This window comes from Hemicordylus capensis, chromosome 3 (genome assembly GCF_027244095.1).
Source record: "Hemicordylus capensis ecotype Gifberg chromosome 3, rHemCap1.1.pri, whole genome shotgun sequence".
Classification (NCBI taxonomy): domain Eukaryota; kingdom Metazoa; phylum Chordata; class Lepidosauria; order Squamata; family Cordylidae; genus Hemicordylus; species Hemicordylus capensis.
This window is the reverse complement of record NC_069659.1, coordinates 207752779-207768731: the sequence shown is the minus strand read 5'-3', so window position 1 is coordinate 207768731 and position 15953 is coordinate 207752779. Positions and strand designations below refer to the sequence as shown.

At 44.4% G+C, this 15953-nt stretch overlaps 1 long non-coding RNA gene across 3 annotated transcripts in view; it reads left to right on the top strand.

Annotated features, from left to right (window-relative positions):
• LOC128351552 (uncharacterized) overlaps positions 1-15953 on the top strand; it is a 107250-nt gene that overhangs the window by 89421 nt on the left and 1876 nt on the right. For 2 of the 3 annotated variants that reach the window (XR_008319863.1, XR_008319861.1), the window contains exons 2-3: positions 7383-7523; positions 8894-9046. This is a non-coding gene — a long non-coding RNA (uncharacterized LOC128351552). Of the gene's footprint in view, positions 1-7382; positions 7524-8893; positions 9047-11004; positions 11052-15953 lie in introns of all 3 variants that reach the window. The other variant, XR_008319862.1, reaches the window with a different exon arrangement.

Here is a 15953-nt window from a genome sequence, read left to right as displayed (position 1 = left end):
AGATATACTGTAAGAAGCTGCCATATACGGAGTCAGACCATAGGTCCATCTAGCTCAGCATTGTCTACCCAGACTGGCAGCAGCTTCTCCAAGGTTGCAGGCAAGAATCTCTCAGCCCTATCTTGGAGATGCAGCCAGGGAGGGAACTGGGAACCTAGATGCTCTTCCCAGAGAGGTTCCATCCCCTAATGGAAGTATCTTACAGTGCTCACATGTCGTCTCTGCTTAGACTGCTTAGGGCAGACTCTGCTTAGCTAAGTGGACGTCATGCTTGCTACCACAAGACCAGCTCTCCTCTCTAATTTGCAACAAGGCAAATTAGTTTAAGAGACAGAGACTTGCCCAAGGTGAACTTGATGGCTGAGAAGAAGTTTGAACTCAGATCTGCACAGCCCAACTCCAATATTCAATTCACTATACCACATTTATGGAACCAGATCCACAGGGAGGGCATGCAGAATGACACTTGCCCTAAGTAGTGCCAAATTTAACAAGGAAGCTGTCCCAAGTCCTGTGTACATGAGCAAGTTGCAGCAGTAAAAAACCTTCCCAGCTATTGAATTGCCACTGATAGGAAGTACTCCGAAGGTGGATTTCCACCATCCAGCTGATTGCTTCTCCTTGCCTTGCTCCCCTTGGAATGTTCTTTTGCTACCTTTTATTTATTTATTTAAAATATTTCTATACTGCCCAAAACTTGGCATCTCTGGGCGGTTTATAATTAAAATCATTCAAAACATCAAATCAATTAACCATTAAAATCATTGAAAACATTAAAAACCCAATATTAAAAATATTAAAACTACAACTCTAATTAAAAGCCTGGGTGAATGAATGTGTTTTCAGTGCCTTTTTAAAAGTTGCCAGAGATGGGGAGGCTCTTATTTCAACAGGGAGCACATTCCAAAGTCCAGGGGCTGCAACTGAGAAGGCCCATTCACGGGTTGTTGGCAACCACAGACAAGCATGGCCGGTGCTAGGGTTTTTTGCGCCCTAGGCGAGATCACCTTCTGGCGCCCCCCCCACCCCGGCCAATCATATTTCAAACACAGATGTATTATAGGAAGAATGAAAAGCACAGAATTTGAAATTGTTAATTTGTTTTTTAAAAATTGTGAAAACAAGTCATAAAACAATTTCTGATTTATTTTCTCAAACAGAACACAGTTTTAGCAGAGAAATCACTTTGAAAAATGTTAAATGTGATGCTGAAATTTAAGTCTCTTTAATGTTTCAATTTCAAGCAAATCAAAATCTTATTTTACGTGCCTTTTCCTTTGCAAATTTTGTTAATAGTTCCTTCAGGTCAAGTGCTGATGCTTCAGCATGTTCGATTGATATAGTTGCCAAACCAACTAGTCTCTTTTGGAGCATAGTTGAGCGTATGTGTGTTTTTATAAGTTTGAGTTTTGAAAAACTGCGTTCACCACTTGCCACTGACACTGGAAGTGTGAGAAGGATCCTAAGAGAAACAAAAACATTAGGCACACTATTCTGGATTTTGTGTTGTAGTATGAAGAGAAGTACTTTTTGTGGTGGCATAGACTCTGGAAGCCTTCGAGCAACTGCTTGAAGTTCACAGCACAGATCTTCAGCATCAATACCTTTGTTTTCATTGTGTGTCAATGACTGCTCCAAAGTCTTGCAGGCCTTTCGTACATCTTCAGTACATTTTTTGTTGATGCTGTATATATCATACAGGAAGCCAAATACGGAATTATAGTGTTGTAGTTGTTGGAATCTCTCTTCAACAGATTGAATGGCCATATCTAAAATAGCATAATAGAAATCCACTTTGAATTTTTGCTTTGGATCTTGTGGAGCCTCATCTGGGGCCTCATACCCAAACTGTTTTTTCTTTCTCCTTTGTCTAAATTGTTCTGTCTCAAAGTTTGGTAATATTTCTAACTCCTTTGCAATCACACTAGCATCTATCAAAACTTGTTCAAAACCATCATCACACCTACAGCCCACAAGATAATTCTTGGTTACTTGTAATTGACTTGTAGCTGAACTTAAATCAGTTTCCTTATTTTGTAGTAGTTTGCTTGTCAGATTTATTTCAAAAAGCATGTTGTACCATACAACAAGGGATACCACAAACTTGAACTTACTAATGCCTTCAGCAAGACCCTTAGCTACAACAAGAGATTCACTTGTTGTTTTATGTGGGTGTGGTTCATTATAGATCTCCATTAAAGCATCATATATACTACCAAGATGATATCTCAGTGGTTTCAAAGCATCAATCCGACTCTCCCATCTTGTTTGACTCAAAGGCTTAACAGTAATGGTAGGTACATGGCTAGTTAGTATTTGCCAATGCTGCGTTGATGCAGAGAAATAATTATAGATCTGTTGAGCCAACATGAAGAAGCCTGTTGCTTCCCGGCCACTCTTAGCAGCAGCATTGACAACCAAATTGAGAGAGTGCACACTGCAGGGCACGAAAAAGGCACGTGGATTTATATCAAGAACTCTCTTTTGTACTCCATGTTCTTTACCTCTCATGTTACTCCCATTATCATAACCTTGACCACGCAGATTCTCAAGTGGTAATCCCATTTGCTCAAGCAGCCAAAGAAGAGTTTCTGCCATAAAGGCACCAGTAGTCTTCTTTAGAGGAACAAATCCCAAGAAACGTTCTTTTATTGTAACCTCAGGCTCAGATGCTTCAGTATCTGATGGCATGATTACATCGACAAAACGTACAATCATAGTCATTTGTTCAGTATGAGTAACTTCAGGTGTACAGTCCAAAATAACTGAGTAGTATTTGGCGGAGTTTATACGTGCTAAAATGTTCTGTTTTATGGAAGTTGCTAGAAGCTCTAGAAGCTCATTTTGGATCTCTTTTCCTAAGTAGTGAACCATAGTTTCTTCATCTTTAACTCTGCGCACATGTTCAGCCATGACAGGGTCAAAAAGAGCCAAAAATTCAACAAGCTTCAAGAAATTTCCATTGTTCGCACTGTACAACTTTTCAGTTGTACCACGAAATGCCATGTTTTGCATGCCAAGAAATCTGACCGCAGCAATCAAGCGTTCCAAGATTTGTCACCAATATTGCTCTTCTTCCCTTATTTTCTGTTGGTTGATATTATCAATTGTTTTTCCTTTCTGTAAGCGCAATTCAAGTTCTCTCCACGCCTGGTAACTGTATAGATGGAGAGTACTCCTCTCATGTGCCGACAGAATTGCTCCAATGTTCTTCCAGTCTTTTGAACCTGGGTCTTGTAAAGCTGTTGCTCCACCATCTCTTTTGCTGAACAGCCTATCTTTTGAGGTAGAATATATCAGCCAATGACAGCACATTTCTTCACCATTTGCCAGTTTCCTCTTGTAATAGACAGGAGAGAATTTTCTTTTTTGGGAGTCTTTTGGAAATTTATATGATACAATCTGCCGTGGGCCATGCTGAACAATAAGCTGTCGCAAATTTTCACTGCAATAGTTAGGCCAGTTAGCAGGGTCACTGTAATCCAAGCTAGGCACAATACCAACGTGTTTTGTAGTAATTGCAGTACTCTCAGTTTCCTCAAAATCCTCGGTTTCCTCTGTGTGTTCCACTGGAATATCTCCGGACTGTGAGACTTTGTCCTCAGAAGTAATACCACTTGTAGTAAGACCAATACCACTTGTACTAGGAGTTTCCTCAATGGTAGTTTCACCAATGGTACTGTCATCTTTTTGTTCTGTACTTGTTTTACAAAGGTATTTCCGGAAGAACACCTCTTGCTTGGCGTCTTCCTTGGCTCTTTCTGCCTTTCATTTGCGGAACTGAGCTCCAGATGGTTTTTTCCTGTCAGCCATAATTCCCTTGGAAAATAACCATATTTAAGAATGCCCCAAAGCCTCTCCCCACGGAGTCCCTGGGCCGCGCCACGGCCTGCGCGCCCGCCCGCGGCCAGGCCCCTGCTGCCGCGCCTTCCCCCTCGCCCGCCGCCCCTGGCCCCAGGTGGCCTTGATGAGGCCCCCGCCGCCTCCTGGCCTGGCGCTGCCGCCTTCTTACCTCGTCGTTGTCCGACCAGCCCGCAGCTCCGCCAGCAGCCCAGCACCTCCGCTAGCGACTCCGGGCCAGGCGCCAAGGAGGGAAACTGCGGTCTGCTGCTGCGCCTGCGTGTGAGACACGAGGCACGAGCAGCACAGCAGCAGCGCCTGCCTTGGCCTCCGGAGGGCGGGCCACGTGTAATGAGAAGTGGGCGGGCGCCAGCAGGCTGTGTGGCGCGTGAAAGAAAAGGAGCGGCACCGAGCGGCGGCGGGGGGCGGCAGGCTGGCCAGTGCCCCCTCCATTTGGGCGCCCTAGGCAACTGCCTAGTTCGCCTTAATGGACGCGCCAGCACTGCAGACAAGTTGTTGGCAACCACAGACAAATCTCTCCATCTTAACAGGCAGTGGGGCTCATGGTGAAGAAGACGTTCTCTTAAATACCCAGGGCCTAACCTATTTAGGGCTTTATAGGTAATAACCAGCACTTTGTATTTTGCCCAGAAACTTATCGACAGCCAGTGTAGTTCCTTCAACACAGGAGTCATATGGTCTCTCCTAGATGACCCAGAGACCAACCTAGCTGCCGCATTCTGAACCAACAGCAGTTTCTGAACTACATACAAAGGCAGCCCCACATAGAGCACATTGCTAGATAGCATATGTGCCACCATTTTGAGGTCATTCATCTCAAGAAATGGACGCAGCGGGCATATCAGCCAAAGCTGATAAAAAGCAACTCTGGCCACCACCTTAACCTGGGACACCATGGAGAGGTTCAGATCCAGAAGTACCCCTAGACTGCGTACCTGTTTCTTCCGAGGAAGCATGACCCCATCCAGAACCAACAGTTCAAATCATCTCCCGAGTTCTGACTCTGCCCAATAAATAACTCCGTCTTATCTGGATTCAGCCTCAGTTTGTAATCCATCATCCAGCCCATTACTGCCTCCAGGCAGGCATTTAAGGAGGTTATGCCTTCTCCTGATGAAGTTGACATGGAGAAATAGATTTGGTTGTCATCAGCATATTGATGACATCTGGAACCAAATCTCCTGATGATCTCTCCCAGCGGTTTCATGTAGATGTTAAACAGCATCGGAGACAATATGGAGCCCTGAAGGAGACTATAGGAAAGTTCTGATTTTGAAGAACAACAGTCTCCAGGAGAAACCATCTGGAACCTGCCTGTGAGGTAGGAGTGCAACCACTGCAAAGCAGTGCTTCCCACCCACAATCCCCTCAGACATTCCATAAGGAAACTACGGTCAATAATATTGAAAGCTGCCAAGAGATCCAAAGGGACCAACAGAGTCACAGTCCCTCTGTCAATTCCCAATTAGAGAGCATCCATCAGGCCGACCAAGGTGGTCTCCACCCCATAGCCCGCCCGAAAGCCATTTAAATAGGTCTAGGTTATTAGTACCACCATAAAGCAGTGCCTCTAATCCCCTCAGACATTCCATAAGGATACTACAGTCAATAGTATTGAAAGCTGCCAAGAGATCCAAAAGGACCAACAGAGTCACAGTCCCTCTGTCAATTCCCAATTGGAGATCATCCATCAGGCTGACCAAGGCAGTCTCCACCCCATAGCCTGCCCGAAAGCCATTTTGAAATAGGTCTAGGTTATCAGTTTCCTCCAAGGCTCCCTGGAGCTGGGAGGCCACCACATTCTCAATCACCTTGCCCAACCATGGCAGTTCGAGACAGGCCTGTAATAACTCTGAGGGATCCAAGGCACGCTTCTTCAGAAGCAGTCTAATGATTGCCTCCTTAAGACAAGGAGGCATCCTGCCCTCCCTCAGAGAAGTAGTTATAATCTCTACCAGGCCTCTCATTTATAATCTCTACCAGGACTTTACTTATTTTAAATACTTCAATCCTGCTAAATTTGCACCAAGTCAATTCAAGGCAGCTTGCAAAACTGAAAACACACATAATAAAATACAATAAAAATGCAATCAACCAAAATCTAAAGCAATAATACAGCTTCAGTTAAAACATAATAAATTAGGAAAACATGAGCAGCTGAAAAACCAAAACATAAACCAAGGGAAGGCAAGCCAGAGATCAGGAGGCAGGAATTTCCAAAGAGCTGGAGCCACAACTGAAAAGGTCCACCCACGTGTCACCTCATTTACTTTTACAGTTCAAACCAAAGATCCACGAATGAGTGACTTGCACATAAGCACCCAACAGAGCTACATGAAACAGCAGGCTGAAGCCCTTCCCAGCCAGTAGATTCAAGTTCACAAAAGAGGAGGCACTATTTCTACACTGCCTGTTCTTTGATGAGGGACTGCAATGCACTCAGAAGCAGAGCATGAAAACTGGTGACCCTGCCCAGGTACAGTACTTAGGTTGAGAGACAGTGAAGCTATTCTGACGATCACTAGAAACCGGGCTAAGGGAGACCAGCCCGGTTTCTAGTGAGCGTCAGAACCACTAGGATCATGGGCGGCTAGCCCGCCTAATTTCCCCTCCCCTTAAACCAGGTTAACGGTGCAAGCGCTCCATTAACATAGTTTTCCTGGTCGTGAGATGCCGCACCGTGGCAGCTTGCGAGGAGACCCCCAACCAGGAGGCTCCCACAAGCCTCCCGGCTTCAGGTTTCTCCCCAGAATCCTGGGACTTGTGGGGGCTGGGGGCCCCCCCAGTTCCCGCAACCCCAACTGGCTCCATGACAGAGCCAGTAGTCTTGTGGGTGGCTGATCCAGCCACCCTGGGTGAGCGCTTTGCTCGTGTGTGGGGAGAGTGAGCTAAGCCCGCTCTCCCCACACACCATCTTGAGGCACTCCACTTTGATCATGTGAAGTGCCTCAGTGAATTCACAGAGCCTAAAAACCCCTTCCATAACCAACAAAAGCCCTATTCAGACATTACATTGTATGTGCATTCAGTTATCTACACACATGTACATGATTTTGTGTGAACGACTGTGCATGCGTTCATTTGAAAAGTGACCCTGGGTACAGACCCTCTCAAATACAGGTACATATAAGAAGTGTACCTGTATTCAACACAATGTCTGAATAGCTGTAGATACCTACAGATTTGTATGTGCGTACACTGTAAACAGATTTTGCATGCATTGAACATAATGTGTCAATAAGGCTAAAACAAGCTTTGTTAACTGTGACTTTGTTTAAGCTGTCTGGAATTGTATTATTGTCGCTATTTTAAAAGTGAGATCAGCATGGAAGTATTTCTGGTTGTCCATAGCTGGGGACCATATGCCATTTCTATGGAAGTCACTGGTGGTCTGGCGGGGGCGGATTCATTATCTAGCTGCTAGGTGGAAAAACCCATAACGATGCCAAAGCACCAGGCAGGTTTTGTTTTCCTCTTTCTTTCTCATTTGCATCCTCTCTCTTTTATCCACATATAAACAGGAGCGCAGTGTTCCGACAGGTTGTCATAAGCATCATCTTTATCCTGAGGGCTACTACGGTGATGTACAACTGTTCCCCACAGTCCTTTTCATCTCGTGTGCACAGAGTTAAGGAAGAAGCTGAAATAATTCACCACAAGAAGTATGTAAAAGCTCATTTTAGCATTAATGCGACAAACCGGGAAGAAATTGAATAAGAAAGCACAGAAAGTGTGACATCAGTTGCAGGATCCTTAAGCTTGCCATGAAACGGTCTGCTTGCCTTCATACGTATGTCACATGTCTCCAAAGTGCTAGATTATCATATCAAGTGTTTGTTTTCTTCCTGAGCAAAACTGTGTTTGTTGTATCTGAGGCTATGAAAGGTGAGGACAAAAGCACTCTTATTTCTTAAAAGGAAGCAGAAGAGCCAAATAAATACCCTTCAAAAATATTTTTTGGCACAATTTTAGCTTTATAATCTATGCTCAGGGACCCTGAAAATCTGCATTGCTACAATTAATGCCATAATATGGAATGCATCTGTTGCCTCCCTCAAAAAGAATGCAGCTTGTTGATAATTTTAAATCAGTTTTGTCATCCTGGTCTCATGGTCTGATCTTTGGATTTTTTAAATCATTGTGAAAGTTCCGGGTTCTCATGGTTGTAAAGTCTCTGAAGAAGCTCCATGCTGATCTGGGCATTTAGCGAGTTATTTTTTTTTAAATCACATTATTCTAGTCAAAGTAGCTCTTACATTAAGTTACAAATGTAGGAAACAGAAAAACTGAATTAACTATTACTTGTGAAAATGGCCTAAGGGAAGGTTATTGGGGACGAGTCAAGGCTTGGGTGACTTAGGTGGATCAGCAGCCGAAGTGGTAGGTTAAAGTAGAATCAGGAGCTTTTTCAGACAGCGACTTAACGGTGACTTTACTTTGGGACAGTGGGTTTGCGTTAACATATCGGCCTGATTTACTCCAAAGTCCATGCAATATTTCAGAGAGCACTTCACACAAAATTCGGGGTTTTCTCCTCTGTATTAGAACCTAGAGAAGCTGGATTGGAAGAAAATGAGCATAGTTTTAAAGTTGGAGGAAGAAACATCAATAACCTGCACTACGCTGATGACACCAATCTGATAGCTGAGAATGCGGATGATCTGCAAGCTCTAGTAATGAAAGTCAAGGAGCACATTGAAAAAATGGGACTACAACTAAATGTAAAGAAGACTAAATTAATGACAACAGGAACAGCAACCAGCCTCAGAATTCACAATGAAGACATTGAAGTGGTGGATAGCTTCTGCCTTTTAGGATCGACTGTCAACAGTAAAGGATCCAGCAGTCAAGAAATAGCACTTGGTAGGGTAGCAATGAAGGCCTTGGAAAAGATATTTAGATGCCGTGACGTATCTACATGTACAAAGATTAGAATTGTTTGGACAATGGAACAACTAAAATAATAGGTGAAAATGCAGTTCCTTGTTGCTTCAGGGAGTATATTTTTAAATATATTTTCCCCTTCTTCCAGGGGGCAGTGCCAGGAGGAGCTTCCTAGGAATCAGGTTGGCTGGAATGGCTTGAGTAGCAGCTGTTCCAGCCAGTGAGACCAAAAGAGGAAGTTGAAGGCAGGGGAGGTGGGGCTGGAGGAAGCTCCCTGCCCTGGAGGATTCCCAGACTGCTGGTAAGTCTGATCTTTTAATAGCTTGTTCGTTTGGTGGGAGGTTGGATGCGATCCCTGCTTTCTCCCTTCTGTCCCTCTTTCTGCCTTTTGTCCTTCCTTTCTCCCTGAATTTTGCCCTGACTTTTTTCCCCTTTCGGCCTTCTTTCCCCACCCCACAAAACATTTTTGTTTTCTACTTTTGCCCCTGCTTTCTGCTTTTCTCTCTCTTTGTTTTCCTAAATGCTGGCAGGCTTGGGTAAATACCCAAACACACTGGCATGGAGGAAAGGGCAGCCCAGGCCGGTGGGGTGGGGTGGGGGCTTCTGCCGCAGTGACCAGGTTCTCCCCTGCCCTCTCTACTCCAGTGCCCACCAGCCACTACTATCTGGAAGCATTCTGTATTATCAGAAGCATGTTGCTGGCACACATTTCCATAGTTCTTCCTTATACACACGTTTTGTTAGTGCCATTTAGTCAGGATGTCAGCCAGTGTCTGCTGGAACAAGAATGTCTTCAGCAACCCGCAAAATACCAAGAGTGATGGGGCCAAAATAATATTGCATGGTGGGTAGTTTCATAATCTTGGCACCATTACAGAGAATATCCTTTCAAGCATTCCACCCATCCATACTTTGGATGGAGGCGAGATGTGAAGGTCTCCAGCATCAACTCACTGGACAGACAGGACCATATGGGATAAGATGGCCCTTAAAGTATCCTGCTACCAAACCATTTAGGGCATTGAAGGTTATGACCAACATTTTGAATTCAGGCCAGGAATGGCCTGAAACCCTAGGGCAAAGGTCTGAAATCCTAGTCTGTGGGCCTGAGTACCTCAAGGGGAGTGCAGCCCTATCCCAAAACAGGCAGAACCCCTATTTCCTGATCAGCAGTCCTACTGATGAAGAATGCTTCCATCTTGTCTGGTTTAAACTTCAATTTATTGGCCCAAATCAAGTCCTTTACTGATTTCAGGCACTGGTTCTGAACTTCTGCAGCCTCCCCAAAATGAGATGGAGAGGAAAGATCAACGTGAATATCATTCGCAGACTGAGCATGTGGAATTTTTCTAGATAATCTCCCCAAATGGTTTCATGCAGATGTAAATAGTATAGGGGACAGTGGAATCTTATGGGGCACCGTAAGCCAAAGGCCAAGTCAGCAAGCAGACATCCTTAGGACCACCTTCTGAAATGGACCACCTTCCTTCCAGGAAGGCCTGAAGCCACTACATAACAGTATTGCTAATGCTATCCTGGCCCGGTGGTCCAGAAGAATATCCCAGATAATGGTATCAAAAGCTGCTGATGCACTGCCCCTATCTAATTTCCATTGTAGCCCATGCACCAGAGTGAAGGTCATTCCAGTCCCAAAATTGAAGTGGGAGCCAAATTAAAAGGATCTATTTAATAGTTTGTCCAGTTTTATTCAAAAAAACCATAGATTTAGGTCATCACCACATGCCTGAGCACCTTGCCCGTGAATGGTAAATTAGACCGAGTGATAATCATCCAACATGGTGGGGTTTAACAAAGGCTTTTTCATTAAATGCCTCATCACCATTTAAAACAGTTGATATGATGCCCACTCTTAACAAATCATATTTCCAACCCACTCAGCTGAAATACACATAAAAGAAGCAGAATACAGGGGCCATTAATTGCATGAAGAGTCTATTCTACGCACACAGAGTTGATCAATGCATGTAAGCTGGGGTGGGGAGAACAGCAAGTGCAATTCCATTCCCCTTTCTGTGTCTTGATTGCATGCCAATACGTTGTGTGAACAAGCCTGAAGGAATCAGGCAGATACTCCAGATGAAATCCAAGATAGGTACATCTTTAGGGAGAATAAGAATTGAGCAAAGCCAACAGCAGCAATAACCAACAGGGTTGAAACCAACCAACCAACAGGGTTGAGTGAAGGAGCTGGGGTTATTGACCAGCCTGGCAGCAGCCTCTTCCTGCTTCTATTTATAGGGGCAGTAGAAGCTGGAGCCAAAGAAGGAAACCTCTTGTGACCTCAGGTAAGCTTGAACTCCAAAGCAGTGCTGAAGAGAAATCATTCCGAACAGAAGCAGATGTTATCTGATAGCAGGTGCTATCAGGATAATGAAAGAAGAAACAGAGCAGGAGGGAAAGGAGCCAACCCAGAGACAAAATAAGCCCAATGTACTATACCACGGCCAGTCAAGCCGAGGCTCTCCAGCTGTTGCCGGACTGCAACTCCCATAATCCCCAGCCACTATTTATTGTGGGGTGGGGGAGAGATGGGAACTGTAGTTGAACAACAGCTGGGGAGACTCAAGTTGGCCAGCCCTGTACTATATGAAGAAAAACAGGACATATAAAACAAAACAATTATACTGAATGTGTTGTGTGCGTGTGCGTGCGTGTATGTGTGTGTGTGTGTGCATATATATATATATATATATATGTATATATGTGTATATATATATATATATATATATGTATATATGTGTATATATATATATTTTTTTTTTTTTGTGTGTGTGTGTACCATATACAGGTGAAACTCGGAAAATTAGAATATCGTGCAAAATTCCATTATATTCAGTAATGCAAATTAAAAGGTGAAACTGATATATGAGACAGACGCATTACATGCAAAGCGAGATAAGTCAAGCCTTAAATTGTTATAATTGTGATGATCATGGCGTACAGCTCATGAAAACCGCAAATCCACAATCTCAGAAAATTAGAATATTACATGGAACCAAGAAGACAAGGATTGAAGAATAGAACAATATGGGACCTCTGAAAAGTATAAGCATGCATATGTCTTCAGTACTTGGTTTGGGCCCCTTTTGCAGCAATTACTGCCTCAATGCGGTGTGGCATGGATGCTATCAGCCTGTGGCACTGATGAGGTAATATGGAAGACCAGGATGCTTCATTAGCGGCCTTCAGCAATTCTGCATTGTTTGGTCTCATGTCTCTCATCCTTCTCTTGGCAATGCCCCATAGATTCTCTATGGGGTCAGGTCAGGCGGGTTTGCTGGCCAATCAAGCACAGTATACTATATACTTTTCAGAGGTCCGATACTGTTCTTTTCTTCAATCCTTGTCTTCTTGGTTCCATGTAATATTCTAATTTTCTGAGATTGTGGATTTGGGGTTTTCATGAGCTGTACGCCATGATCATCACAATTATAACAATTTAAGGCTTGACTTATCTCGCTTTGCATGTAATGCGTCTGTCTCATATATCAGTTTCACCTTTTAATTTGCATTACTGAATATAATGGAATTTTGCACGATATTCTAATTTTCCGAGTTTCACCTGTAGATAGATAGATAGATAGATAGATATATGAATGATTTGTGTGTGTGTGTGTGTGTGTGTGTGTGTGTGTACCTTATTTTCATTCTGATTTCCTTCCGCCTTTTATTACTTTTTTAAGGCAGGGTGGTAGTGGTGGTGGGAAATCCCTGTCCCTGGTTGTTGTTGTTTTTAGTTTTTGTAAAACCATAATAAGCCACAGGTGGCCTCCTTTTCAGTGGCCAGAGACAGAACTTGCCATCACCAAAATAAATGAGTAAATCTACTATTTTCACAAAAGCAAATTCAGACTGCCATAATACTGCCACTATTTCTCTTCCTTAAATGATGGTGTGCATGTCAAAAGCTCTTCTCAGTCTTAATTACAAAACAAAAAGCGAGAGATCACATGAGCCTCTCACTGTACGCTTGTATTTACTCTCTCATCTGCTCTAGCATTTTAACATACCAAGTTACAGCTAGAAAACAGATGCCTCATTTTTTTAACGTCATGGTTCTAATGGCTTAATCCTTTTGGTAAGGACATAGAAGTGGGTTAGGAGGGAGAAAGCTACATATGAGAACACAACTTTGGAGCAAATGGGCTTGAATATTCATTAAACAACATTTAAATTAAACACCCAACGCTGAAAGCAGCAACATATGGCTGCTTTATTTCACATAAACTGAATAGGAAGTTGTGCCATTCGTTTCTGCAGACATAACGTTCATTACAAATGAAGTATGTTTTCCTTTAGGGACTGCGCCACCATTTCAATAGGACTACCATTTCCCCAAAGGGGTTCAATGTACTTCATATGTGAAGTACTCTCGGCGATGCTCTTCAAAATGTAAACAAAATTCCCATCAATCTTTTGCAGGGAGGGCATGAACAAATGAAACTCTTTAATAGCAAATTATAAAATAAAATAAAAAGGAAGCTGGCTTTCAATTGGCAATATTTCATTGTGGATTGTTAGATTCTGCTATCCTTCTGCACATCCTCCTCGCTTAGCCCTCTCCTCAAACACACTTATATCCTCATGATTGAGTGTTTTTGCAGTAACAATTCTTTGCTGTGGGGCTACGGAGTCCCCTGCTGGATAAATGCTTGCTTTACACTCCTTGAGAAGCTGTTTTCGTTCCTGTTGTCAATCTCACCAAAGCTCTACCAAACTGAATCATTATGGTGTGTTCCCATGAGAGAGAACCTTGAATTTTGGTACACGTGTAGCTGAAGACATCTCACCCCAAGTACTAGACATATCTTAATATGAGGGATCTGTGAACTCTTCCCAGAGGGACATACAAAGTGTCCCCCAAAATGCATTCCCCTAGTAGCTAAGAAGATTAACACATACAGTCTCAAGTCATCTTTCTCGGTTATTAGAAAATGGGACTAACAGTTAAAGGTGTTCAGGCTATGGAGTTTACCTCCTAAGACAAAGCAGCTTTCCAGCACAAAGCAAGCCAATATGGGACTTTATAGGCCCGTTCAGACGTTATGCAACCTGGGAAGGCTGTATTTGTGTGCAGGGTCCCTAAGAATTTCTTGAAAACCTCGCCCCATCACCATAACCTATGTGAAAATCCCACATCCTGCTTACAGCATTTGTCTGCACAGACAAATGCTGTACAAATGAAGAGATCTGCCCTGTGTTATGAAACACTGTGGCCAATAGTGGCAGCAAGGCCTATTCTGGGGGGAGCAATGAAGGCACTGGTGGATTAATGGAGAGGCAGTAGAGGCGACTGCCTATGGCGGCAAAATTCCCCCAGCAGCAAATTTTTTTGATTGCAAAAAATATTTTCTTAATGTTTAAAACTGCCGCTGTGCAGGAGTGCGGCGGCGAGAGCTCCCTCGCACCCGCCAGCCTGCCTCACAAATTATGACGGCGGTGGGTCGGGGCAAGACAAATTTGCAGGTGGGCAGCTCCGAGAGAGTGGCGATACGCCTCCTAACCCAAGCCCGCCCACCTCCCAAAGGACTGCAATCACCCGACTTTGGGCTTTTCTGCATGCACACACACGCGTGTGCAGAAAGGCCTGAAACCGGGCGATTGCAGTCATCTGGGAGGTAGGCAGGCTTGGTTTGGGGGGAGTATCGCCACCCTCTCAGCGCCACACACCCACAAATTTGTCTTGCCCCGACCTGCCGCCATCATAATTTGGAAGGTGGGCTGGCGGGTGTGAGGGAGCTCTCGCTGCCGCGGTCCTGCACTGCGGCAGTTTTAAACACTAAAAAATTTGATTTGAACTCCCCCCTCCTTCCTCCCTTGCCGCTGGGGTGGCAGATCTTTGGCCACCTGCAGGTGGCAAAGAGCTTCATCTGCCCCTGAAGGCTCTGGGATATTACTTTAAAACAAACCACACTTACCTGCCACCAATGCCTGCCATCCTTTGGGAGCTGATGGCAGCTGACCCAACATCCCATAGGGAGAGAGCCCCACCCCCACCACTCAGTGCATGCATGGCGGTCATTTGAGTGGTCAGCATAGCAAAAACTTGCTGTGCTGGCCGCTCAAATGGCCATGGAGGCCAACTGAATGGTGGGAGTGGGGCACCCTCCCCGCAGTGGCCAAATCAGGGCAAGGGTGGGGCACCCTCCCCACAGGATGCTGGGTCAGCTGCCACCAGCTGCTAAAGGATGTTGGGTGCTGGCAGCAGGTAAGTCCACTTGGTTTTAAAGTCATATCTCACTGCCTACGCACCCCCAAGGCCTCGCCAGCTGCTACTGAGTGTGGCACCCCACCCCAGTACTTTCATCACAGGGAGGATCTCTCCACAAGTAGTGTCTCAGGGACATTGCACTGATACCAATAACTGTCAAAGGCAGTTATCTAAATCCCCTTTACTAGTATACGGATTTTGCTTTCAATTTTGTGGATGCTCTTCTTCTGAATCACGTAGCAAGCCACACCCTTCCGCTCTGCTCAAGTTCAGCAGTTGCCTGTAGAGAGCAGGAAGGTGTGCATGAGGTGGCATGGCTTCCTGGTGCACTTTCTATACATACATACACACATACAAATAGGGCTCATGTTCTCTATGCCTTTGTATAGCCTTAGTGGCTGTTTGGCACCAGACGCATCTCACACATGCCCGTATGGGGTCTGGAAGGAACCTGTTTGGTAGTACAATTGTAATTAAAGTGTGCCGTCAAGTAAATGTTGACTCCTGGCGCCCACAGAGCCCTGTGGTTTTCTTTGGTCAAAGACAGGAGGGGTTCACCATTGCCATCTCCCATGCAGTATGAGATGATACCTTTCAGCATCTTCTTATATTGCTGCTGCCCGATATAGGTGTTTCTGGGAAACATACCAGTGGGGATTCGAACCGGCAACCTTCCCTTGTTAGTCAAGCATTTCCCCGCTGCGCCACTTAAGGTGACACAATTGTAACTAGAAAAGGAAAAATGCCTCTATTTTGCCATGGGCAAGCAAGCAGTAACCTTGAGAGGATGCAAGGATATACTGTTGCTTTTAGAGAACTGATGCTATTTTAAATATTAGTAGCATTGGTTAGGGTGTCTGCCTGCCATCCCTTTGCTTGACTTGTATATAAGCAGATATTACAAACACAACATGATTACAACCTAACACAGAATTAGGTGCTCTTACACCCTTTGAAATAAATGATCTTAGCCATG